The sequence below is a fragment of the Hyperolius riggenbachi genome, chromosome 10 (genome assembly GCF_040937935.1).
Source record: "Hyperolius riggenbachi isolate aHypRig1 chromosome 10, aHypRig1.pri, whole genome shotgun sequence".
Lineage (NCBI taxonomy): Eukaryota > Metazoa > Chordata > Amphibia > Anura > Hyperoliidae > Hyperolius > Hyperolius riggenbachi.
This window is the reverse complement of record NC_090655.1, coordinates 273,910,984-273,937,088: the sequence shown is the minus strand read 5'-3', so window position 1 is coordinate 273,937,088 and position 26,105 is coordinate 273,910,984. Positions and strand designations below refer to the sequence as shown.

At 48.8% G+C, this 26,105-nt stretch overlaps 1 pseudogene; it reads right to left on the bottom strand.

Moving 5' to 3' along the window:
* Window positions 1–606: 606 nt before the first annotated feature.
* The window catches only part of LOC137537211 (zinc finger protein 850-like), a 75,224-nt pseudogene continuing 49,725 nt past the window's right edge, over window positions 607–26,105 (bottom strand).

Below are 26,105 nucleotides of genomic sequence, written 5' to 3'. Positions count from 1 at the left end.
GAAATCCCAGAGAGGATGCCATCTTGAAGATGTTAGTATAGATAAAGATGGTTTGAGGCCTAATAACACCGGCAGCCCTTCCAGAAGCCACACCTCCTCACATGTGCTTCCAGAAGCCACACCTCCTCACATGTGCTTCCGGAAGCCACACCTCCTCACATGTGCTTCCGGAAGCCACACCTCCTCACATGTGCTTCCAGAAGCCACACCTCCTCACATGTGCTTCCAGAAGCCACACCTCCTCACATGTGCTTCCAGAAGCCACACCTCCTCACATGTGCTTCCAGAAGCCACACCTCCTCACATGTGCTTCCAGAAGCCACACCTCCTCACATGTGCTTCCAGAAGCCACACCTCCTCACATATTTTTCGTGAAGCAAAGACTAAAGCAGAGAGAGAAGACGGATTATATACATACATTTTTGGTGATTTACAGCATTACGTTTTTATTAAATACCATTTTTTCTGTCTTTTTAATTGTAATAATTCTTGTCATTTTTTAGTATCAAATTTCATTGATACAATTTATAGGCAGTAATTTCATGGATACATATGATAGCATGAATACAATAATTCATTATTATTTTTTAAAAATATATTTGCCTAGCATGCGTATTCAAGTAGATGACTTGTACTGTTTAAACCATTTATTTTATTTCACAATGTACAGATTATTATGACTTTCAAATCTACTAAAGAAGAATAATGTTTGTCTGGCTATAAAGGGCTAATCAGATGGAATATATTTAATTGGAAAAATTACCTGGAACTGGTGTAGACATCTTGACAGTTCTCTCTCTCTAATAAATATATATAAAAATATATATATATAAATATATATAAAAAAAAATATATATATATATATATATATATATATATATATATACATATATACATACATACATACATACATACACATTTTATCTATAATTTGCAGTTATAGAGGTAGGAGACCCCACTCTGCCCAACAGGCTGGTCCTTTACTGAGTTACTGATCACCCAGAAGGAAATTAGCGCTCAGGTTTCTGGCAGCATGAGAGTTCCTAGTATTCTGTGTAAATATGCTGACTTGTGCAAGAAATAAAAGAAACTTCCCCACTTCCAGTCTCCGCCCCCTGGAGGATCAGAAACGTTCACCGACATCACGCCGCATGGACCCGTCTCTTTCGCTGTTCACACCGATCTCACGTCCTGCTGTCAGTATGACACAGAGCTCTGTGAGCCGGTCAGGAGCTGATTTCATTGTTACCCTGTGAGCCAATCACAGCCAATCACAGTGTCAGGAGCCAATCACAGCCGATCACAGGGTCAGCAGCCAATAAAATGGGCTGCAGTGGCGGGAGAGGGGCGTGTGGGAGGGTAATTAAATCTACACCCGGCACAGATAACGGGTCCCACATATGGCGTAGATTTCTGGTCCAGATTAAGAAATGAACTCATGACCAAAACCAGCACTCAACACAAATGTCTGACAAGCAACGATTCACACAAAAATATTTCCCTTACTCAGCACATGAATAGGGCTCCTCTCCAGTGTGAGATCTCTCATGTCTAACAAGAGCTGATTTCTGTGCAAAACATTTCCCACACTCAGCACAGGAATAGGGCTTATCACCAGTGTGAGTTCTCTCATGTCTAACAAGAACTGATTTATCAGTAAAACATTTCCCACACTCAGCACATGAATAGGGCTTTTCTCCATTGTGAGTTCTCTTATGTATGACAAGATATGATTTCTGTGGAAAACATTTCCCACACTCAGCACATGAATAGGGCTTCTCACCAGTGTGAGTTCTCTCATGTACAACAAGCTCTGATTTCTGTACAAAACATTTCCCACACTCGGCACATGAATAGCGCTTCTCACCAGTGTGAGATCTCTCATGTCTAACAAGAACTGATTTATGAGCAAAACATTTCCCACACTCAGCACAGGAATAGGGCTTTTCTCCATTGTGAGTTATCTTATGTATGACAAGATATGATTTCTGTGGAAAACATTTCCCACACTCAGCACATGAATAGGGCCTCTCACCAGTGTGAGATTTTTCATGTATGACGAGATTTGATTTTTGTGGAAAACATTTTCCACACTCAGCACATGAATAGGGCTTCTCACCAGTGTGAGATTTTTCATGTATGACGAGATTTGATTTCCGTGCAAAACATTTCCCACACTCAGCACACGAATAGGGCCTCTCACCAGTGTGAGATTTTTCATGCATAACAAGATTTGATTTACGTGCAAAACATTTCCCACACTCAACACATGAATATGGCTTTTCTCCAGTGTGAGATCTCTCATGTCTTACAAGATATGATTTCTGTGAAAAACATTTCCCACACTCAGCACATGAAAAGGGCTTTTCACCAGTGTGAGAACTCTTATGCGTGACAAGGTTTGTTTTGCAACTAAAATATTTCCCACACTCAGCACATGAATAGGACTTCTCACCAGTGTGAGATCTCTCATGGGTGACAAGATTTGATTTATAAACAAAACATTTCCCACATGTGGAACAGGAATGAGACCCTCCAGCAGGGGGAGAGCTGTGCTGGGTATGAGGCTCCTCAGGGTTAGACAGGTGAGAGGAGTCTGTGGGATTATTTGGGGTAACCAGAATATCTGCAGGAGACTCTTGTCCAGTGACATCATCATCCATTGTACAGTCTGTGGATACAGAGAGGCGAGTCTCTGAGAGGTTCCTGATGCCGGGACTCCGCCCTGCAAATAGAGAAACATCATCACTTTCTGTTAGAGAATTCTGAGGGGAGGAACAATTATCATGAAGGATGCTCAGTGAGCTGCTGATAATTCCAAAATGATGCAAATTAGAAATTGACCAAATGCAGCAGCTGCATAACTTTGCATATAATTAGCATACAATCAGAGATATTGGCATGTCACTGACTATCACTAGTGATCAGCCTGACACAGAACTGCAGAAGGTTGTGCCCATTACAGGCGGCCAATCACATGACTATATGTGATTATCTGCATACAATTGACAAATGTGGTTATCTGCATACAATTTGTATGTTATTTGCATCTCATTGCCCCTCCCTACAGCTAAAGCATTGGCCATACATGAAAAACCAGTAAATTGTAGAACTTTATAAGACACTGGAAGGAATGATTTAAGGTACCCATACATTACGTGATTTTGGCGGCCGATCGACCAATAGACAGATCTCTCTCTGATCAAATCTGATTGGAGAGAGGCCTTTTGGCCCATACACTGCAGGCCGATTCCTGATCAATTTCAGCATGAAATCATTTGGAAATTAGCCTTACGACGTTGCCTTACCTCTCCCGGCCGCAGTCTAGTCCTATGTACATGTACCCCCCAGTGCCCCATGCAGTTATACTTTACCTGCCCCCGGCCTCTGTCCCCCTAATGTACATGTACCCCCAGTGCCCCATGCAGTTATACTTTACCTGCCCCGGCCTCTGTCCCCCTAATGTACATGTACCCCCCAGTGCCCTATGCAGTTATACTTTACCTGCCCCGGCCACTGTCCCCCCTAATGTACATGTACCCCCAGTGCCCCATGCAGTTATACTTTACCTGCCCCCGGCCTCTGTCCCCCCTAATGTACATGTACCCCCGAGTGCCCCATGCAGTTACACTTTACCTGCCCCCGGCCACTGTCCCCCTAATGTACATGTACCCCCCAGTGCCCCATGCAGTTATACTTTACCTGCCTCTAGCCACTGTCCCCCTAATGTACATGTACCCCCCAGTGCTCCATGCAGTTATACTTTACCTGCCCCGGCCTCTGTCCCCCTAATGTACATGTACCCCCAGTGCCCCATGCAGTAATACTTTACCTGCCCCCAGCCGCTGTCCCCCTAATGTACATGTACCCCCCAGTGCTCCATGCAGTTATACTTTACCTGCCCCCGGCCACTGTCCCCCCTAATGTACATGTACCCCCAGTGCCCCATGCAGTTATACTTTACCTGCTACCGGCCACTGTCCCCCCTAATGTACATGTACCCCCAGTACCCCATGCAGTTATACTTTACCTGCCCCCGGGCCTCTGTCCCCCCTAATGTACATGTAACCCCCAGTGCCCCATGCAGTTATACTTTACCTGCCCCGGCCTCTGTCCCCCTAATGTACATGTACCCCAGTGCCCCATGCAGTTATACTTTACCTGCCCGGGCCACTGTCCCCCCTAATGTACATGTACCCCCAGTGCCCCATGCAGTTATACTTTACCTGCCTCTAGCCACTGTCCCCCCTAATGTACATGTACCCCCCAGCGCCCCATGCAGTTATACTTTACCTGCCCCCGGCCTCTGTCCCCCTAATGTACGTGTACCCCCAGTGCCCCATGCAGTTATACTTTACCTGCCCCCGGCCACTGTCCCCCCAATGTACATGTACCCCCCAGTGCCCCATGCAGTTATACTTTACCTGCCCCCGGCCTCTGTCCCCCCTAATGTACATGTAACCCCCAGTGCCCCATGCAGTAATACTTTACCTGCCCCGGCCTCTGTCCCCCTAATGTACATGTACCCCAGTGCCCCATGCAGTTATACTTTACCTGCCCGGGCCACTGTCCCCCCTAATGTAAATGTACCCCCAGTGCCCCATGCAGTTATACTTTAACTGCCTCTAGCCACTGTCCCCCCTAATGTACATGTAACCCCCAGTGCCCCATGCAGTTATACTTTACCTGCCCCGGCCTCTGTCCCCCTAATGTACATGTACCCCCAGTGCCCCATGCAGTTATAGTTTACCTGCCCCGGCCTCTGTCCCCCTAATGTACATGTACCCCCCAGTGCCCCATGCAGTTATACTTTACCTGCCCCCGGCCTCTGTCCCCCTAATGTACATGTACCCCCAGTGCCCCATGCAGTTATACTTTACCTGCCCCGGCCTCTGTCCCCCTAATGTACATGTACCCCCCAGTGCCCTATGCAGTTATACTTTACCTGCCCCGGCCACTGTCCCCCCTAATGTACATGTACCCCCAGTGCCCCATGCAGTTATACTTTACCTGCCCCCGGCCTCTGTCCCCCCTAATGTACATGTACCCCCGAGTGCCCCATGCAGTTACACTTTACCTGCCCCCGGCCACTGTCCCCCTAATGTACATGTACCCCCCAGTGCCCCATGCAGTTATACTTTACCTGCCCCGGCCTCTGTCCCCCTAATGTACATGTACCCCCAGTGCCCCATGCAGTTATACTTTACCTGCCCCGGCCTCTGTCCCCCTAATGTACATGTAACCCCCAGTGCCCCATGCAGTTATACTTTACCTGCCCCGGCCTCTGTCCCCCCTAATGTACATGTACCCCCCAGTGCCCCATGCAGTTATACTTTACCTGCCCCCAGCCGCTGTCCCCCTAATGTACATGTACCCCCCAGTGCTCCATGCAGTTATACTTTACCTGCCCCCGGCCACTGTCCCCCCTAATGTACATGTACCCCCAGTGCCCCATGCAGTTATACTTTACCTGCCCCCGGCCACTGTCCCCCTAATGTACATGTACCCCCCAGTGCCCCATGCAGTTATACTTTACCTGCCCCCGGCCTCTGTCCCCCCAATGTACATGTACCCCTCAGTGCCCCATGCAGTTATACTTTACCTGCCCGGGCCACTGTCCCCCCTAATGTACATGTACCCCCCAGTGCCCCATGCAGTTATACTTTACCTGCCTCTAGCCACTGTCCCCCCTAATGTACATGTACCCCCCAGCGCCCCATGCAGTTATACTTTACCTGCCCCCGGGCCTCTGTCCCCCCTAATGTACATGTAACCCCCAGTGCCCCATGCAGTTATACTTTACCTGCCCCGGCCTCTGTCCCCCTAATGTACATGTACCCCCCAGTGCCCCATGCAGTTATACTTTACCTGCCCCCGGCCACTGTCCCCCTAATGTACATGTACCCCCAGTGCCCCATGCAGTTATACTTTACCTGCCCCGGCCTCTGTCCCCCTAATGTACATGTACCCCCAGTGCCCCATGCAGTTATACTTTACCTGCCCCGGCCTCTGTCCCCCCTAATGTACATGTACCCCCCAGTGCCCCATGCAGTTATACTTTACCTGCCCCCAGCCGCTGTCCCCCTAATGTACATGTACCCCCCAGTGCTCCATGCAGTTATACTTTACCTGCCCCCGGCCACTGTCCCCCCTAATGTACATGTACCCCCAGTGCCCCATGCAGTTATACTTTACCTGCCCCCGGCCTCTGTCCCCCCAATGTACATGTACCCCCCAGTGCCCCATGCAGTTATACTTTACCTGCCCGGGCCACTGTCCCCCCTAATGTACATGTACCCCCCAGTGCCCCATGCAGTTATACTTTACCTGCCTCTAGCCACTGTCCCCCCTAATGTACATGTACCCCCCAGCGCCCCATGCAGTTATACTTTACCTGCCCCCGGCCTCTGTCCCCCTAATGTACATGTACCCCCAGTACCCCATGCAGTTATACTTTACCTGCCCCCGGGCCTCTGTCCCCCCTAATGTACATGTAACCCCCAGTGCCCCATGCAGTTATACTTTACCTGCCCCGGCCTCTGTCCCCCTAATGTACATGTACCCCAGTGCCCCATGCAGTTATACTTTACCTGCCCGGGCCACTGTCCCCCCTAATGTACATGTACCCCCAGTGCCCCATGCAGTTATACTTTACCTGCCTCTAGCCACTGTCCCCCCTAATGTACATGTACCCCCCAGCGCCCCATGCAGTTATACTTTACCTGCCCCCGGCCTCTGTCCCCCTAATGTACGTGTACCCCCAGTGCCCCATGCAGTTATACTTTACCTGCCCCCGGCCACTGTCCCCCCAATGTACATGTACCCCCCAGTGCCCCATGCAGTTATACTTTACCTGCCCCCGGCCTCTGTCCCCCCTAATGTACATGTAACCCCCAGTGCCCCATGCAGTTATACTTTACCTGCCCCGGCCTCTGTCCCCCTAATGTACATGTACCCCAGTGCCCCATGCAGTTATACTTTACCTGCCCGGGCCACTGTCCCCCCTAATGTACATGTACCCCCAGTGCCCCATGCAGTTATACTTTACCTGCCTCTAGCCACTGTCCCCCCTAATGTACATGTAACCCCCAGTGCCCCATGCAGTTATACTTTACCTGCCCCGGCCTCTGTCCCCCTAATGTACATGTACCCCCAGTGCCCCATGCAGTTATAGTTTACCTGCCCCGGCCTCTGTCCCCCTAATGTACATGTACCCCCCAGTGCCCCATGCAGTTATACTTTACCTGCCCCCGGCCTCTGTCCCCCTAATGTACATGTACCCCCAGTGCCCCATGCAGTTATACTTTACCTGCCCCGGCCTCTGTCCCCCTAATGTACATGTACCCCCCAGTGCCCTATGCAGTTATACTTTACCTGCCCCGGCCACTGTCCCCCCTAATGTACATGTACCCCCAGTGCCCCATGCAGTTATACTTTACCTGCCCCCGGCCTCTGTCCCCCCTAATGTACATGTACCCCCGAGTGCCCCATGCAGTTACACTTTACCTGCCCCCGGCCACTGTCCCCCTAATGTACATGTACCCCCCAGTGCCCCATGCAGTTATACTTTACCTGCCCCCGGCCACTGTCCCCCTAATGTACATGTACCCCCCAGTGCTCCATGCAGTTATACTTTACCTGCCCCGGCCTCTGTCCCCCTAATGTACATGTACCCCCAGTGCCCCATGCAGTTATACTTTACCTGCCCCGGCCTCTGTCCCCCTAATGTACATGTACCCCCAGTGCCCCATGCAGTTATACTTTACCTGCCCCGGCCTCTGTCCCCCCTAATGTACATGTACCCCCCAGTGCCCCATGCAGTTATACTTTACCTGCCCCCAGCCGCTGTCCCCCTAATGTACATGTACCCCCCAGTGCTCCATGCAGTTATACTTTACCTGCCCCCGGCCACTGTCCCCCCTAATGTACATGTACCCCCAGTGCCCCATGCAGTTATACTTTACCTGCCCCCGGCCACTGTCCCCCTAATGTACATGTACCCCCCAGTGCCCCATGCAGTTATACTTTACCTGCCCCCGGCCTCTGTCCCCCCTAATGTACATGTACCCCCCAGTGCCCCATGCAGTTATACTTTACCTGCCCCGGCCTCTGTCCCCCCTAATGTACATGTACCCCCCAGTGCCCCATGCAGTTATACTTTACCTGCCCCCGGCCACTGTCCCCCTAATGTACATGTACCCCGTAGTGCCACATGCAGTTATACTTTACCTGCCCCCGGCCTCTGTCCCCCCAATGTACATGTACCCCCCAGTGCCCCATGCAGTTATACTTTACCTGCCCGGGCCACTGTCCCCCCTAATGTACATGTACCCCCCAGTGCCCCATGCAGTTATACTTTACCTGCCTCTAGCCACTGTCCCCCCTAATGTACATGTACCCCCCAGCGCCCCATGCAGTTATACTTTACCTGCCCCCGGCCTCTGTCCCCCTAATGTACATGTACCCCCAGTACCCCATGCAGTTATACTTTACCTGCCCCCGGGCCTCTGTCCCCCTAATGTACATGTACCCCCAGTACCCCATGCAGTTATACTTTACCTGCCCCCGGGCCTCTGTCCCCCCTAATGTACATGTAACCCCCAGTGCCCCATGCAGTTATACTTTACCTGCCCCGGCCTCTGTCCCCCTAATGTACATGTACCCCAGTGCCCCATGCAGTTATACTTTACCTGCCCGGGCCACTGTCCCCCCTAATGTACATGTACCCCCAGTGCCCCATGCAGTTATACTTTACCTGCCTCTAGCCACTGTCCCCCCTAATGTACATGTACCCCCCAGCGCCCCATGCAGTTATACTTTACCTGCCCCCGGCCTCTGTCCCCCTAATGTACGTGTACCCCCAGTGCCCCATGCAGTTATACTTTACCTGCCCCCGGCCACTGTCCCCCCAATGTACATGTACCCCCCAGTGCCCCATGCAGTTATACTTTACCTGCCCCCGGCCTCTGTCCCCCCTAATGTACATGTAACCCCCAGTGCCCCATGCAGTTATACTTTACCTGCCCCGGCCTCTGTCCCCCTAATGTACATGTACCCCAGTGCCCCATGCAGTTATACTTTACCTGCCCGGGCCACTGTCCCCCCTAATGTACATGTACCCCCAGTGCCCCATGCAGTTATACTTTACCTGCCTCTAGCCACTGTCCCCCCTAATGTACATGTACCCCCCAGTGCCCCATGCAGTTATACTTTACCTGCCTCTAGCCACTGTCCCCCCTAATGTACATGTACCCCCCAGTGCCCCATGCAGTTATACTTTACCTGCCCCCGGCCTCTGTCCCCCCTAATGTACATGTACCCCCCAGCGCCCCATGCAGTTATACTTTACCTGCCCCCGGCCACTGTGCCCCCTAATGTACATGTACCCCCCAGTGCCCCATGCAGTTATACTTTACCTGCCCCCGGCCTCTGTCCCCCTAATGTACATGTACCCCCAGTGCCCCATGCAGTTATACTTTACCTGCCCCCGGCCACTGTCCCCCCAATGTACATGTACCCCCCAGTGTCCCATGCAGTTATACTTTACCTGCCCCCGGCGTCTGTCCCCCCTAATGTACATGTACCCCCCAGTGCCCCATGCAGTTATACTTTACCTGCCCCTGGCCACTGTCCCCCCTAATGTACATGTACCCCCAGTGCCCCATGCAGTTATACTTTACCTGCCCCCGGCCACTGTCCCCCCAATGTACATGTACCCCCCAGTGCCCCATGCAGTTATACTTTACCTGCCCCCCAGCCACTGTCCCCCCTAATGTACATGTACCCCCCAGTACCCCATGCAGTTATACTTTACCTGCCCCCGGCCACTGTCCCCCCTAATGTACATGTACCCCCAGTGCCCCATGCAGTTATACTTTACCTGCCGCCGATGTCTCCACACTTCCCCCAGAGTCGTGCCCTATGTGGTTGCTCATGCATTGCCTGACAGCAGGTGGGGCACATGAGTGACATCACACACGCCTCATGTGCAATAACACCATGTGCTGACAACCACATGGGGAGGATGGCGGCAAATCAAGTAAAACAGCACAGGGCAATAGGGGGTACATGGAAGTTGGGGGGAGGGGACATCAGCCATTTACTATTACAGCATGCCGTTGCCACCACGCTACCAACTGATCATGTCGGTCTGACATCTTGCAGCATGTCCAATCCATCAGGCATATGTTTGGCCGCACCAAATTTCATCTGATTCAATAATTATTGAATGTGATAGTCTGCCAAATGGGTAGATGTATGGCCACCTTAAAGAGAAGCCGAGGTGGGATTTAATAAAGTTAGTATTGCACAGAGGCTGGTTGTGCACACTATCACCAGCCTCTGTTGCCCTATATTGGAGGGAAGGGACGCAGGTGGGAAGCGGCGATCTAGAAGAGACGAGGGAGCAGCGGTGACAGACATTCACAGGTAAACAGCCTGCTGGCGACACGCTATGTATCGCTAGCACAGCGGTGTTTATTACAGGGGACAACAGAGCGCAGGGGGGGGGCTGGGGGAGGGCTGTACAGTAACAGGCTGGTGATAGTATGCACAAGCAGCCTCTGTGCTCTACTAACATTATTAAATCCCACCTCGGGTTCTCTTTAACTTTTGTGACAACAAACCTATATGTACTTATAGCAAGAAATCTGTGTTATGTTTGTAGAGCAATGTGGTGTCACTTACACATCCTTATTTCCGCTGTATCCTCGTGTCACTCATATTCCCCTTGTAATGTCCCTTTATGTCTCTCTTGTCCCCAATTGTCAGCAACCAATGGGCAGCGCTCACAGGCTGCAAGTGAAGTGAAAGAGAGATATGCCCAGCCCCTTGGGGCTAAATGCACACCATGAATACAAATTAAATGCAAATTATGTGTGAACACTATCTAAATTCTAAAATTTGAATGCAAGCCGACACCCCTGGAGGCAGCTAGCCTGAAGTATACTTACATTTTGTACAGCAGAAGGAAATGGCAGCGCTTCCAAACAGACGCTGCACCCGAATTGACTACCTGCACAAGTATGCAGAGCTCGAATAACGGGCAGATTACACACCTTGCATTCAAAACAGGTACAGTAAAGGGGGCGTTAGCTTCAGCATAAGTTATGCACAAATTATCTCTACTAGACTCTCCCACGGCGTGACGGGCCCCCACATGAGAGAACCTAACCACTAGTCTAACAGTGGAGCATATCAAATAGTGAAGCATGTTCAAACAGTGAAAATTATCCAAGTAGCCTTAAGGGGCTGGGCATATCTCTGGAGCTTTCACTTCACTTGCAGCCTGTGAGCGCTGCCCATTGCTTGCTGTCTTTTGAACAAATGTGTATACCATTTATGGCTAGCTGCACCAGGTAAGGATTAGGTTTTTAATTTTAGACTAGCTAGGGTTCACTGTTGGATATGCTTCATTGTTACATTAGTTTGAGGTTTTAACCCTTTTAATTGGATAATTTTCACTGTTTGAACATGCTTCACTATTTGATATGCTTCACTGTTAGACTAGTGGTTAGGTCTTTCCCGTGGGGGCCCGTGTGGAGGAATTATCCATTTATGTCACAGAGATCCACTAATTCTTCTGTAGCTTAAAGGACAACTGTAGCGAGAGGGATATGGAGGCTGCCATATTTACTTCCTTTTATGCAATACCAGCTGCCTGGCTGTCCTACTGATCCTCTACCTCTAATACTTTCAGCCACAGACCCTGAACAAGCATGTGGCAGATCAGGTGTTTTTGATATTCTCAGATCTGACAAGATTAGATTCATACTTGTTTCGGGTGTCAGACACTACTGCAGCCAAATAGATCAGCATTGCTGCCAGGCAACTGGTAATGTTTAACAGGAAAATATGGCAGTCTCCATATCCCGCTCACTGCAGGTTCCCTTTAATTTAAATCACCACTACTGTGCAAAGCTTTAAAATGTTAAATGCATGTGTTAGCAGACTTGTAAAACATTCTTGCTTCAGAGTAAAAGCGCTATAAATTATTATTTTTTTCCTGGAATAGATTGCAAAAATTTCAAAAAGCTGACAGGTTTTAAACTGGTCCATCTTCTCACAGGGGTTTCCAGGGTTGTCTATTTTTAAAAGCCTTTTGTGAATGGCAGTTGCGCAGTCCAACGGCCAAAATAGTGTGCGAGCAAGAAAGCAGGCTGGTCGCCATATTTTTATAGCTCCTTTCCAGAGAGAGTAGCTAAAGAAAGACAGGGCACTCAGGAGCTGTGTGCAGCAACAAGCTGTATTGGTGCAGACGACAGCACTACATGTTTCAGACGGAGCCCTTCCTCAGGTGACACCTGGAATTGCAGGTGTGGTGTACCTGCTAGACGCTTTCCCAGAGGTGAGGAGGTCTTTTTGTTACTTCTTTATAGAGAGAGCATTTGGAAAATACTGAGAATCCCCCATGAGGAGATTAATCCAATATCTGCCAGATCTGTTTAAAAGCTTATTGTAAGGGACACCCACAGCAGAGAAAAGTAATTGAAACTGCATTTTCCTCTAGGAGAAATGTTCTTCTTATACACAAGTATTTTACATTTTACAGTTTCCACGATAGCGATCCTTTCCCAAGCTGAAGACCGCAGGGTTACACCCCCCCCCCCAGTGACCAGACGATTTTTTTACAGTTCAAGCCCCTGCAGCTTTATTAGCTCTCTGCAGGGCCATACAAGTCAGCACACGAATGAATCTTGTCCCCTTTTCTTGACACCAACAGAGCTTTCTGTTGGTGGCATTTGATTGCTGCTTTTTTTTTTTTTTTTTTTTTTTTTATTAAATTTGTCTTTTTTCAATAAAAATAATAAAAAAAATTTTTTTATTTAAAATTATGATTCCCACCTCCCCCCCGACGTCCATTCATCTTGATCACCTCTCATAGGCATCAGCCTATGTGAGGGATCTGTTTCTATGACTCTCCTGGGGACAGCTCAGTGACAGAGCTGTCCCCCGTACAGCGCTGCAGTACATCGCAGTGGTGTACATGTCAATAGTATTTTTCTATTTGTAACAGCCTGCTAGCAGTGATCGTGGGCTAACAGGCTGATCGCTGAGGCTGGCTCTCTCCCCCTGCAGGGAACAGGCGCAGAGCGAGCGGTCGTTTCCTGCTAATCTTGCGCATCGTCAGAGGACGCAATCCTGGGTTAGGTGGTCCCAGGAAAGCCACTCTGCAGCCGCAATTCTGGGTTAGGTGGTGCAGGGTGGTAAAAATACATATTAACATGATATATGAATGTCAGTTTGCATAATAGTTCAACTGGACGTGAAATGCAGCAATTACCCCCACAAATGACATTCAGCAATCACCCCACATAGGCAGAGCAACTACTCATTTTAAGTGTAGCAAGCACCCCGCATTTTAAAATGCAGCATATTGAAATGCAGCAACCCGCATATTTAAAGGGATACTGTAGGGGGGTCAGGGGAAAATGAGCTGAACTTACCCGGGGCTTCTAATAGTCCCCCGCAGACATCCTGTGCCCGCGCAGCCGCTCACCGATGCTCCGGCCCCGCCTCCGGTTCACTTCTGGAATTTCTGACTTTAAAGTCTGAAAACCACTGCGCCTGCGTTGCCGTGTCCTCGATCCTGCTGATGTCATCCCGAGCGCACAGCGCAGGCCCAGTATGGTCTGTGTCTGCGCAGTACACTCCTGGTGACATCAGCGGGAGCAAGGACACGGCAACGCAGGCGCAGTGGTTTTCTGACTTTAAAGTCAGAAATTCCAGAAGTGAACCGGAGGCGGGGCCGGAGCATTGGGGAGTGACTGCGCCAACACAGGATGTCTGCGGGGACCATTAGAAGCCCCGGGTAAGTTCAGCTCATTTTCCCCCGACCCCCTACAGTATCCCTTTAAAACACTTCAATCACCTCACACTTCAAACGCAGCAATTACCCCACATATGAACAACAGCAAATATACCCACAAATTAAATGCAGCAATTACCCCACATTTTAAATGCCGCAATCACCCTCATATGAATAACCACAATTATTCTCACAAAGAAAATGCAGCAATAATCCTGTATTTGAAATGCAGCAATCGCCCCACATATGCATAACAGTAACCCCCTCCACACTTGAAATGCAGCAGAGGCCCCACGTATTCATAGCAGCAACTACACTCACATTTGAAATGCAGCAATCGCCCCGCATTTGAAATGGAGCAATTACCCCATATTTAAAATGCATCAATCATCTTTAATGAAGTAGTTGACCAGCAGTGAAGATTTTCAATTTTTTGTTTCATTCAAAAAAACAGTGAATATACAGCACCACCCGGTGTAGGTATCAGGTGTAAGTATAGCTGTGAGCATCTGAGAGCTACTTATACCTGAGAGCTATACTTACACCTGATACCTACACCCAGGGCAGTTTCTAGGCTAAATTTCACCCAGGGCGAGGGTGTAAAAAAATCGCAACCTCCACCCCCCCCCCACCCCCCCCACACACACACACTGTGGAGCCAGGTATAGGTGACCACAGTATAGGTTAGCTACGTAGGTGCCACCAGTATGTGTTAATTAGCTAGATGCCCCCAGTATAGGTTAGATAGGTAGGTGTCTGCTGCATAGGTTAGGTAGGTAAGTGACTGCAGTATAGGTTAGATAGGTAGGTGACTGCAGTATAAGTTAGATAGGTAGGTGACTGCAGTATAAGTTAGATAGGTAGGTGACTGCAGTATAGTTTAGGTAGGTAAGTTACTGCAGTATAGGTTAGATAGGTAGGTGACTGCAGTATAGGTTAGGTAGGTAAGTGACTGCTGTATAGGTTAGATAGGTAGGTGCCAGTATAGGTTAGGTAGGTAAGTGACCGCTGTACAGGTTAGATAGGTAGGTGACTGCAGTACAGCTTAGATAGGTAGGTGCCAGTATAGGTTAGGTAGGTGACTGCAGTATAGGTTAGGTAGGTAAGTGATTGCAGTATAGCTTAGATAAGTAGGTGTCTGCTGTATAGGTTAGGTAGGTAGGTGCCTGCAGTATAGGTTAGGTAGGTAAGTGATTGCTGTATAGGTTAGGTAGGTAAGTGATTGCTGTATAGGTTAGGTAGGCAAGTGACTGCTGTATAGGTTAGGTAGATAAGTGATTGCAGTATAGCTTATTAGGAAGGTGACTGCAGTATAGCTTAGATAGGTAGGTGCCAGTACAGGTTAGATAGGTAGGTGCCTGCAGTATAGATTAGGTAGGTAGGTGCAGCAGTATACATTAGGTAGGTAGGTAGGTGCTGCAGTATAGGTTAGGTAGGTAGGTAGGTGCTGCAGTATAGATTAGATAGGTAGGTGCCTGCAGTATAGATTAGGTAGGTAGGTAGGTAGGTAGGTGCCTGCAGTATAGATTAGGTAGGTAGGTAGGTAGGTGCCTGCAGTATAGGTAGGAAGGTGCTGCAGTATAGATTAGGTAGGTAGGTGCTGCAGTATAGAGTAGGTAGGTAGGTGCTGCAGTATAGATTAGGTAGGTAGGTGCTGCAGTATAGATTAGGTAGGTAGGTAGGTGCTGCAGTATAGGGTAGGTAGGTGCTGCAGTATAGGGTAGGTAGGTGCTGCAGTATAGATTAGGTAGGTAGTTAGGTAGGTGCTGCTGTAAAGATTAGGTAGGTAGGTGCTGCAGCGTGGTGGGAGCAGGCATAGTAATAACTCGCCTTTCTTCAGCATAATAGCCGATCTCACGCTGCTTCAATGTATTTCCTTTCAGGGCATCTGTCTCAGTAACAGCACCCCCTGTGTTGACATGCGGAATATCATCACAGGGGGCGCTGTTCCTGAGACAGATGCCAGGAAAGGAAGTACATTGTAGCAGCGTGGGATCGGCTGAACGAAGGTGAGTTATTATTATTATACCCGCTCCCACCACCTCTGCGCCCATCTCCTGCCACAAAAATCCAGCGCCCCGGGCGATTGCATGTATCGCACGCCCATAGAAATGGGGCTGCCTACACCTGTTGCTGGGCGAGATATATGGAGGGGTAAGTAGCTGCAGTTGGATGGGAGGAGATTAGGTAGCAGCAGCTAGCAGGATTGCAAGTAGAGAGAGTAGGTAGCTGCATCAAGCAGAAGGGGGTAGGTAGCTGCAGGTGGTAGGGAGGGTAGGTAGCTGCAGGTGGTATGCAGGGTTGGTAGGTGCAATCGGCAGGAAGGAGGGTAGGTTTTTGTGAATTAAACAGAAAATTAAAAATCTTCACTGCTGATCGACTACTTCATTGGATTTCAAGTCTGGAAGCCACACAGACTAGACAGTGCAGGAAGGATCCATACTAGGTGAGGTGTGCTGTTCAGGAAGTAAATCATCTCTCATGTGAAATGCAGCATTCATCCCACCCTAGCAGCCAGTTCCTCCACCAGAGCCTCTCTGGGATCTAAGGAGGTGGGTAACTGTAGCTGGGCAAGAGGAAGGTAGGGAGAGTAAGTGGTTACGGAGTAGGTAGCTGCTGCTGGGGAAGATGGAGTGTAGATAGGTAAGAAAGTTAGGTAGCTGTACTGGGGCAGGAGGGAGTGTAGGCAGCTGCAGCTGGGCGGGTGGATGGGTAGCTGGGTGAGTGTACAAAGGGTAGATAGCTGCAGGTGGTAGGTAGAAAAGATAGGTAGCTGTGCCTGGGTGGGCTGTATTGTGGGTAGGTAGGTGGCTGCAGCAAAGTGGTAAAGAGAATAGGAGGATGTTGCTGGGTGAGCTATATGGAGGGGTAAGTAGCTGCAGTTGGATGGGAGGAGATTAGGTAACTGCAGCTATCTGGATTGCAAGTAGAGAGAGTAGGTAGCTGCAGCTGGGAGGTTTAATAGGGATGGTAAGTAGCTGCAGCAGGCAGGCATATAGAGGGTAGGTAGCTGCATCAATCAGGAAGGAGGGTAGGTAGCTGCATCAAGCAGAAGGGGGTAGGTAGCTGCAGGTGGTATGCAGGGTTGGTAGCTGCAGAGGGCAGGAAGGAGGGTAGGTAGCTGCAGAGGGCAGGTGGTAGGGAGGGTTGGAAGGTGCAGTGGGCAGGAAGGAGGGTAGGTAGCTGCAGGTGGTGGTGAGGTAGGTAGCTGCAGCAGGCAGGAGGGAGGGTAGGTAGCTGCAGGTAGTAGGAAGGGTTGGTAGGCGCAGCAGGCAGGAAGGAGGGTAGGTAGCTGTAAACGGTAGGGGAATAGTTAGCTGTAGTGACAGGAAGGAGGGTAGGTAGCTGCAGGTGGTATGGAAGGTAGATATCCTAAGTGAGCAGGAGGGAGGGTAGGATAGCTGCAGGCAGTAGAGGTTAGGTAGCTGCAGCAGGGAGGGTAGGTAACTGCAGGTGGTAGGGAGGATAAAAAGCTGCAGTGGCAGGAGGGAGGGTAGGTAGCTGCAGGCGGTAGAGAGTTTAGGTAGCTGCAGGCGGTAGGGAGTGTAGGTAGCTGCAGGCGGTAGGGAGTGTAGGTAGCTGCAGGGGCAGGAGGGAGGGTAGCTATCTGCAGGCGGTAGGGAGGGTAGGTAGCTGCAGGGGCAGGAGGGAGGGTAGCTATCTGCAGGAAGTAGGGAGGGTAGGTAGCTGCAGTGGCAGGAGGGAGGGTAGATAGCTGCAGGAGGTAGGGGGGGGTAGGTAGTAGCAGGGGGCAGGAGAGAGGGTAGCTAGCTGCAGGTGGTAGGGAGGGTAGCTAGAAAGCTTTATGTTGTTAGGAGGGTAGGTGCAGCAGTAGGAGGGAGGGTAGGTAGATGCTGGCGGCAAAAAGGTGGGTGGCTTCAGGTGGTAGGGAGAGAAGACAGCTGCAGTGGTAGGAGGAAGAGTAGGTAGCTGCAGTTGGTAGAGAGGGTAGGTAGCTGCAGCAGGCAGAAGGGAGGGTAGTTAGCTGCAGGTGGTAGGGAGGGTAGGTACTTGCAGTGGGAAGGAAGTAGGATAGGTAGCTGCAGGTGGTAGGGACAGTAGATAGCTGCAGCAGCAGAAAGTAGGGTAGGTAGCTGCAGGTGGTAGGGAGGGTAGGTAGCTGCAGGTGGTAGAGAAGGTAGATAACTGCAGTAGTAGGAGGGAGAGTAGGTAGCTGTAGGTGGCAGGAAGCAGAGAGGGTAGGTAGCTGCAGGGGGCAGGCAGTAGGGAGGTAGCTGCAGGAAGTAAGCAGTGTAGGTAGCTGCAGCAGGCAGAAAGTAGGGTAGGTAGCTACAGGTGGTAGGAAATGTAGGTTGCTGCAGCAGGCAGGAGGGAGGCTAGGTAGCTGCAGGCGGTAGGGAAGGAGGGTAGATAGCGGCAGGAGGGAGAGTAGGTGGTAGCTGCAGGGGGCAGGTAGCTGTAGGCGGTAGAAAGAGTAGGTAGCTACAGGGGGAAGGAGGGAGGGTAGGTATCGGAAGGCAGTAGGGAGGGTAGGTAGCTGAAGGCGGTAGGGAGGGAAGGTAGCTGCAGCGGCAGGAATAAGAACCTTTTTGAGCTGCTGTTTGATGGCCAACAGGCCTTTTGTTGTTTTTTTATACTTGGAATGTTGAATTAAAGTACTTGTTGTACAGAGCACTGGCACCTTAGCACCGAGCACTATGCCCCCTGACGAAACATGTAGAGTTGGTGGAGGTGTTTTTTTATATGCTAATATACTAGTACTGTTAGCAAGGAGTTTGGGGCGATCTCATACACCTGGATAGATTATGGGCTTGTACATCCTTATACTTATCTGTACCCCAAAACCTTGATAGGATTTTAGTAATTCAGACTAGCAGCTGACACACTTAATATTTTAAACACAAAAAAAGGAGCCAAAAACAATATAAAGCCATAGGTGAAGCATGAACAGCAGCGACAAGGTATAGTGGGCCCTGTAAGAAAAGCTGTCTGATGTATAGAAATGGATGGGCATAGGAAGGAGAGGTGAAGAGCTTACCCAGGATGTCCAGGAGCAACAGTACTGGAAGTCCCTCCCAGCACACGATCTCACGCTATTTACAGACCCCTCTGCTTCTTCGGAGGTGGGGGATAGGAGAAAGAGGTCCCCTTATATATGCACATACAGTACAGACCAAAAGTTTGGACACACCTTCTCATTCAAAGAGTTTTCTTTATGTTCATGACTATGAACATTGTAGATTCACACTGAAGGCATCCAAACTATGAATTAACACATGTGGAAATATAGTACATAACCAAAAAGTGTGCAACAACTGAAAATATGTCATATTCTAGGTTCTTCAAAGTAGCCACCTTTTGCTTTGATTACTGCTTTGCACACTCTTGGCATTCTCTTGATGAGCTTCCAGAGGTAGTCACCTGAAATGGTTTTCACTTCACAGGTGTGCCCTGTCAGGTTTAATAAGTGGGATTTCGAGCCTCATAAATGGGGTTGGTACCATCAGTTGCGTTGTGGAGAAGTCAGGTGGATACACAGCTGATAATCCTACTAAATAGACTGTTAGAATTTGTATTATGGCAAGGAAAAAACAGCTAATTAAAGAAAAACGAGTGGCCATCATTACTTTAAGAAATGAAGGTCAGTCAGTCCAAAAAATTGGGAAAACTTTGAAAGTGCAGTCCCAAAAACCATCAAACGCTACAAAAACTGGCTCACATGCGGACCGCCCCAGGAAAGGAAGACCAAGAGTCACCTCTGCTGCGGAGGATAAGTTCATCCGAGTCACCAGCCTCAGAAATCGCAGGTTAACAGCAGCTCAGATTAGAGACCCGGTCAATGCCACACAGAGTTCTAGCAGCAGACACATCTCTAGAACAACTGTTAAGAGGAGACTGTGTGAATCAAGCCTTCATGGTAGAATATCTGCTAGGAAACCACGGCTAAGGACAGGCAACAAGCAGAAGAGACTTGTTTGGGCTAAAGAACACAAGGAATGGACATTAGACCAGTGGAAATCTGTGCTTTGGTCTGATGAGTCCAAATTTGAGATTTTTGGTTCCAACCACCTTGTCTTTGTGCGACGCAGAAAAAGTGAACGGATGGTCTCTACATGCCTGGTTCCCACCGTGAAGCATGGAGGAGGAGGTGTGATGGTGTGGGAGTGCTTTGCTGGTGACACTGTTGGGGATTTATTCAAATTTGAAGGCATACTAAACCAGTATGGATACCACAGCATCTTGCAGCGGCATACCATTCCATCTGGTTTGTGTTTAGTGGGACCATCATTTATTTTTCAACAGGATAATGACCCCAAACACACCTCCAGGCTGTGTAAGGGCTATTTGACCAGGAAGAAGAGTGATGGGGTGCTGCGCCAGATGACCTGGCCTCCACAGTCACCAGACCTGAACCCAATCGAGATGGTTTGGGGTGATCTGGACCGCAGAGTGAAAGCAAAAGGGCCAACAAGTGCTAAGCATCTCTGGGAACTCCTTCAAGACTGTTGGAAGACCATTTCAGGTGACTACCTCTTGAAGCTCATCAAGAGAATTCCAAGAGAAATCAAAGCAAAAGGTGGCTACTTTGAAGAACCTAGAATTACATATTTTCAGTTGTTTCACACTTTTTGGTTATGTACTATACTTCCACATGTGTTACTTCATAGTATGGATGCCTTCAGTGTGAATCTACAATGCCAAGACATGAAAATAAAGAAAACTCTTTGAATGAGAAGGTGTGTCCAAACTTTTGGTCTGTACAGTACCATGCCACCCCCCCCTCCCGCCAAATTCACCGCAAATCACCATCAAGCGAACTTCCGTGTGGGTGTGGCCACGCCACTGATGTCACTATGCCATGCGTAAACTTGGTATTCTTTTTTGGACATTGTGGTTTATGGATATTCATTGACTTCTATATGGATGGCTTTTTCTTTGTATATATTTCACGCTCAGTATTTTAATTTTCATTTAATGAAATGAAAGATACTTTTTAACGTTAGTCCTCCTTAGGTTGCAATACATGTGTTATTGTAAAGAGTTTGCCCGCTTATCCGAATACTGGTATTACAGTGCGACTCTTCCCTGGTCTCCTTCACATCATGTGTACAGTAATGTACAGTGACCATTATCAGCTTATTACAGGCCAGTAACACTAAGTCACCCCCTACTGTGGCCAATTTGTGTACAGTAATGTACATGTTACCATTATCAGCTTATTACAGGCCTGTAACACTAAGTCACCCCCTACTGTGGCCAATCTGTGTACAGTAATGTACAGTGACCATTATCAGCTTATTACAGGCCAGTAACACTAAGTCACCCCTACTGTGCCCAATCTGTGTACAGTAATGTACAGTGACCATTATCAGCTTATTACAGGCCTGTAATACTAAGTCACCCCCTACTGTGGCCAATCTGTGTACAGTAATGTACAGTGACCATTATCAGCTTATTACAGGCCAGTAACACTAAGTCACCCCTACTGTGCCCAATCTGTGTACAGTAATGTACAGTGACCATTATCAGCTTATTACAGGCCTGTAATACTAAGTCACCCCCTACTGTGGCCAATCTGTGTACAGTAATGTACAGTGACCATTAGCTTATTACAGGCCGGTAACACTAAGCCACCCCTACTGTGACCAATCTGTGTACAGTAATGTACAGTGACCATTATCAGCTTATTACAGGACGGTAACACTAAGTCACCCCTACTGTGCCCAATTTGTTTACAGTAATGTGCAGTGTCCATTATCAGCTTATTACAGGCCAGTTACACTAAGTCACCCCTACTGTGACCACTCTGTCTACAGTAATGTGCAGTGTCCATTATCAGCTTATTACAGGCCAGTAAAGGTGCCCATACACTTACTCGATTTCCAGCCGATAGACTGTGATCGAATCCGCTGTCAAATCGATACGCAAACGCTGACCAATCGACCAATTTCCGTCCGAAATCAAATGATCCCGTCGATCTGTCCGCGCTGAAAATTTTGTTCGATCGCCGGCGGGTCGGGAGTGCATAGATAGCGGCGTTCGAATGTCCGACGACCGACGCTAGCGGCAATACATTACCTGTTCCGCTGGCGTGTGTCCCCGCTGTCCCTTCTCCACGCTGAGCTCTGGCTGGCTTCACCTATGTCCTCTCAGGGGAAGTTTAAACAGTAGAGCGCCCTCTACTATTTAAACTTCCCCCGACAGGAAGTAAAGTGAAGCTGGAGCCCAGAGCGGAGAAGAGACAGCGGAGACTGGGGGACCCGCGCCGGCGGGATCATGTAATTTATGCAGGGGACAGCGGCAGCGACAACTCCACAGATTGTGAATCGATTTGATAGTGAAATCGATTCAAAATCTGTTTGCAGTGTAGACAGCCAATAGATCCCTCTGTAATCAGATTAGATCACAGAAGGATCTCTCTGCTGGTCGATCTGGTGGCAATCGACCAGTGCATGGCTGCCTTAACACTAAGTCACCCCTACTGTGACCAATCTGTGTACAGTAATGTACAGTGACCATTATCAGCTTATTACAGGCTGGTAACACTAAGTCATTATCCACATTGTATTTCTGCTGTGAAATGTAGCAGAAGGTATCTTACTCCTTTACCACCTTCCCCTCTCCACAGAACAGAACAGGGAACTCCAGTCGGGGTGTCTGTACTGTTATTGCTAGTAAGCGGTCACCAAATACAATCAAGAATGACAGTTTAAGATGACAAAATATTAACAAGTACATAGCAAACCCCTAACATGGCCAGTCTGTGAGCAGAGATATAATCACACCAGCAATATACATACGCATTTATTCTATATTTACTGCCGATTACTCACCTGTTCTACCCTCAGTAACATTGTCCTCCTCTTTACTGGTCCTCATCATGTCACCCTCCTCCATAGACTGCTGATCACTCCTCACATACGTCTCTTCTTCTTCCTCTTTACATGTCCTCATCATGTCACCCTCCTCCATAGACTGCTGATCACTCCTCACATACGTCTCTTCTTCTTCCTCTTTACATGTCCTCATCATGTCACCCTCCTCCATAGACTGCTGATCACTCCTCACATATGTCTCTTCTTCTTCCTCTTTACATGTCCTCATCATGTCACCCTCCTCCAAAGACTGCTGATCACTCCTCACATATGTCTCTTCTTCCTCTTTAAACACGGCACTTACATGAATCAGTTCTCCACCCTAATCACACAAAATGAGAGGTAATATCTAAATTGTGAACACTGATAACAGCATATGCAAAAGGAAAAGTAAAATACAGTTTGGAATCACTGATGACCCTCAGCCCACCTACCTGATATTGGTGGGGAATGGTGCGATCATCTTGTGGAGAATCCCAGGAATAAAGAGGACCTGTGTATCTGTCTGGAGGGTTTCTGCTACCGGATACATCTGTCAGAAAAACACACACTGACTGAATACATTGTCTCTATGTGTTTATAAGATGATGGGGGGATCTAGGTGGACCCCATACTGCTTTCTCCTTTGTACAAAATGAAAATCTCCTCTTACCCGGTGATGTGAGGGGCGGCTGATTCTCCATCATGGTGTCCTTGTAGAGGTCCTTGTGTCCTTCTATATACTGCCACTCCTGCATGGAGAAACAGATGGTGACATCCTGACATCTCATAGGAACCTGACACATACAATAATACAGTCACCACCCAGACACACCCCTTGCTGTTACTGGATAATAACCCATAATTCCAAGCACCGCTCACCTCTCCTGTCAGCAGCTCTATCATCTTTCTGGTGATTTCCAGAATCTTCTGCTTGTTGTGTCCCTCAGATATCAGGGAGTGAGGTGGGGGCACCGTGATGGTCACATGATCACCAGACTTCACTGGAGGAAGACTCTGTATGGAAAGACCAACAATAATGTCACATGATCTCCCAGAATCCCCCTCATCTCTCTAGTCAGGTGTGTTTTATTATTAGCGATAAGAGTGATGTCATGTGATATTCCAGAATCCTCTTCCTCATCTCCTGATAACATCAAATAAGGGTGCCAGAAAAAGAAGGGCGCGGAGTACAGCCAAAATTTGAAACTATTGTCTATAACAATTTTTTCTATCATTTCTTCATCTTTATCTGAGATAGAATAATAAATATGTTAAAATAACGCTATTAAAAAGGGAGCGGGATGAGGCTGAAATTGCAAAACATCGTCTATAATAACGAAAACTAAAAAATGTTTACAGTCCTAAGGAGGATAGTAAAACACTGGTAAATATTACCAATATTTTACTACAAATAAACCCAACCCTACTCTCACACAGATCCCTCCCTCTACCGATGCCTAACCCTAAGACCTCCCCCCCCCCCCCCCCCCAGTGGTGCCTAAAACTAAGACCTCCCCGGTGGTGCCGAACCCTAACACGCCCCCCAGGTTATGCCTAACCCCAAGACCCCTCCCCCAGTGCTGCCTAACCTCAAGACCCCCCCCCCCCCCCAGTGCTGCCTAACCCTAAGACTCCCCTGGTGGTGCATATTCCTAACCACCTTCCCTGGTGGTGCCTAACCCTAAGACCACCTTTTCACGCTGCAAATGATGTAAATACAAAAAGCAATACAATTTTATGACACACAAAAAAATTTATTAAAAAAAATAAATTTACATTTATTAAAATGAAAAATGTTGCTTGGACAGGCCCGATGCCCTATATTCATCCGGTGCCTACATTTCTGCTTTTGGCTCCCAATAGCCAATATTTTGCATTAGTGCCTTTGGGGCGCCCAAACAGTCCATTAGTCGAAGGAACTTAAATTTCTTAATTCCCCTCCTCACCTCTCCCATCAGGTATGCATTTTATTAATAGAGATAAGAGTGATGTCATGTGACCCCCCAGAATCCTCCTCACCTCTCTAGTCAGCAGACAGATGATCTCTAGGGTGAGGTTGAATATCCTCTCGGTCATGTGACTCTGGTCCTTCTCCATCCTCAGTGATGTGGTCATGTGATCTGCACAGGATGCTGCTGCCTTTTGATATATAAAAAGGAAAGGATAATCTAGGTTATACTGTCAGTGGTGAAACTACCGATACAGGATCCCCCTCCCCCCAGCACTCCCCATTGCTGTCACTTGTGGGTGGTGGGGCCATGCAGAGTATTGCAGGAAAGCATAATAAGCTGGTTTATAGCTACCTGTGCACTATACTCACAGCGTGCTGCAGTCCTGTCCTCCCTCTGCCTCCTCTCCAGCTGGCCTTCTCTCCTCACATCCCCCTCCCACTGTTACCAATCCTGTGATGTTACAGCAGTGCTGGTAGTGGTAGATGGATGAGGATATGAGGAGAGGCAGAGACTGAGGCTAATGGGAGCAGAGGACTGGGGCACACTGTGACAGCTAGCTATAAACCAATGTAATCCTTCCTTATACTACTCTGCATGGAGGTGGGGGAAGGGAGCAATACTGCAGTGTGGGCATGGCTATACTGGGGGAGAAATGGCATTACATACTGGAGGATAATGGCAATGCTGGGGGACACAGGGGGGACATGGCTATACTGGGGGAGAAATGACATTACTGGGGTGGGGGACATTACATACTGGAGGATAATGGCAATGCTGGGGACACAGGGGGACATGGCTATACTGGGGGAGAAATTGCATTACTGGGGTGGGGGACATTACATACTGGAGGAAAATGGCAATGCTGGGGACACAGGGTGGACATGGCTATACTGGGGGAGAAATGGCATTACTGGGATGGGGGACATTACATACTGGAGGATAATGGCAATGCTGGGGGACACAGAGAGGACATGGCTATACTGAGGGAGAAATGGCATTACTGGGGTGGGGGACATTACATACTAGAGGATAATGGCGATGCTGGGGGACACAGGGAGGACATGGCTATACTGGGGGAGAAATGGCATTACTGGGATGGGGGACATTACATACTGGAGGATAATGGCAATGCTGGGGGACACAGAGAGGACATGGCTATACTGGGGGAGAAATGGCATTACTGGGGCAGGGGACATTACATACTAGAGGATAATGGCAATGCTGGGGGACACAGGGGGGACATGGCTATACTGGGGGAGAAATGACATTACTGGGGTGGGGGACATTACATACTGGAGGATAATGGCAATGCTGGGGGACACAGGGGGGACATGGCTATACTGGGGGAGAAATGACATTACTGGGGTAGGGGACACTATATACTGGAGGATAATGGCAATGCTGGGGGACACAGCGGTGACATGGCTATACTGGGAAAGAAATGACATTACTGGGATGGGGGACATTACATACTGGAGGATAATGGCAATGCTGGGGACACGGGGAGACATGGCTATACTGGGGGAT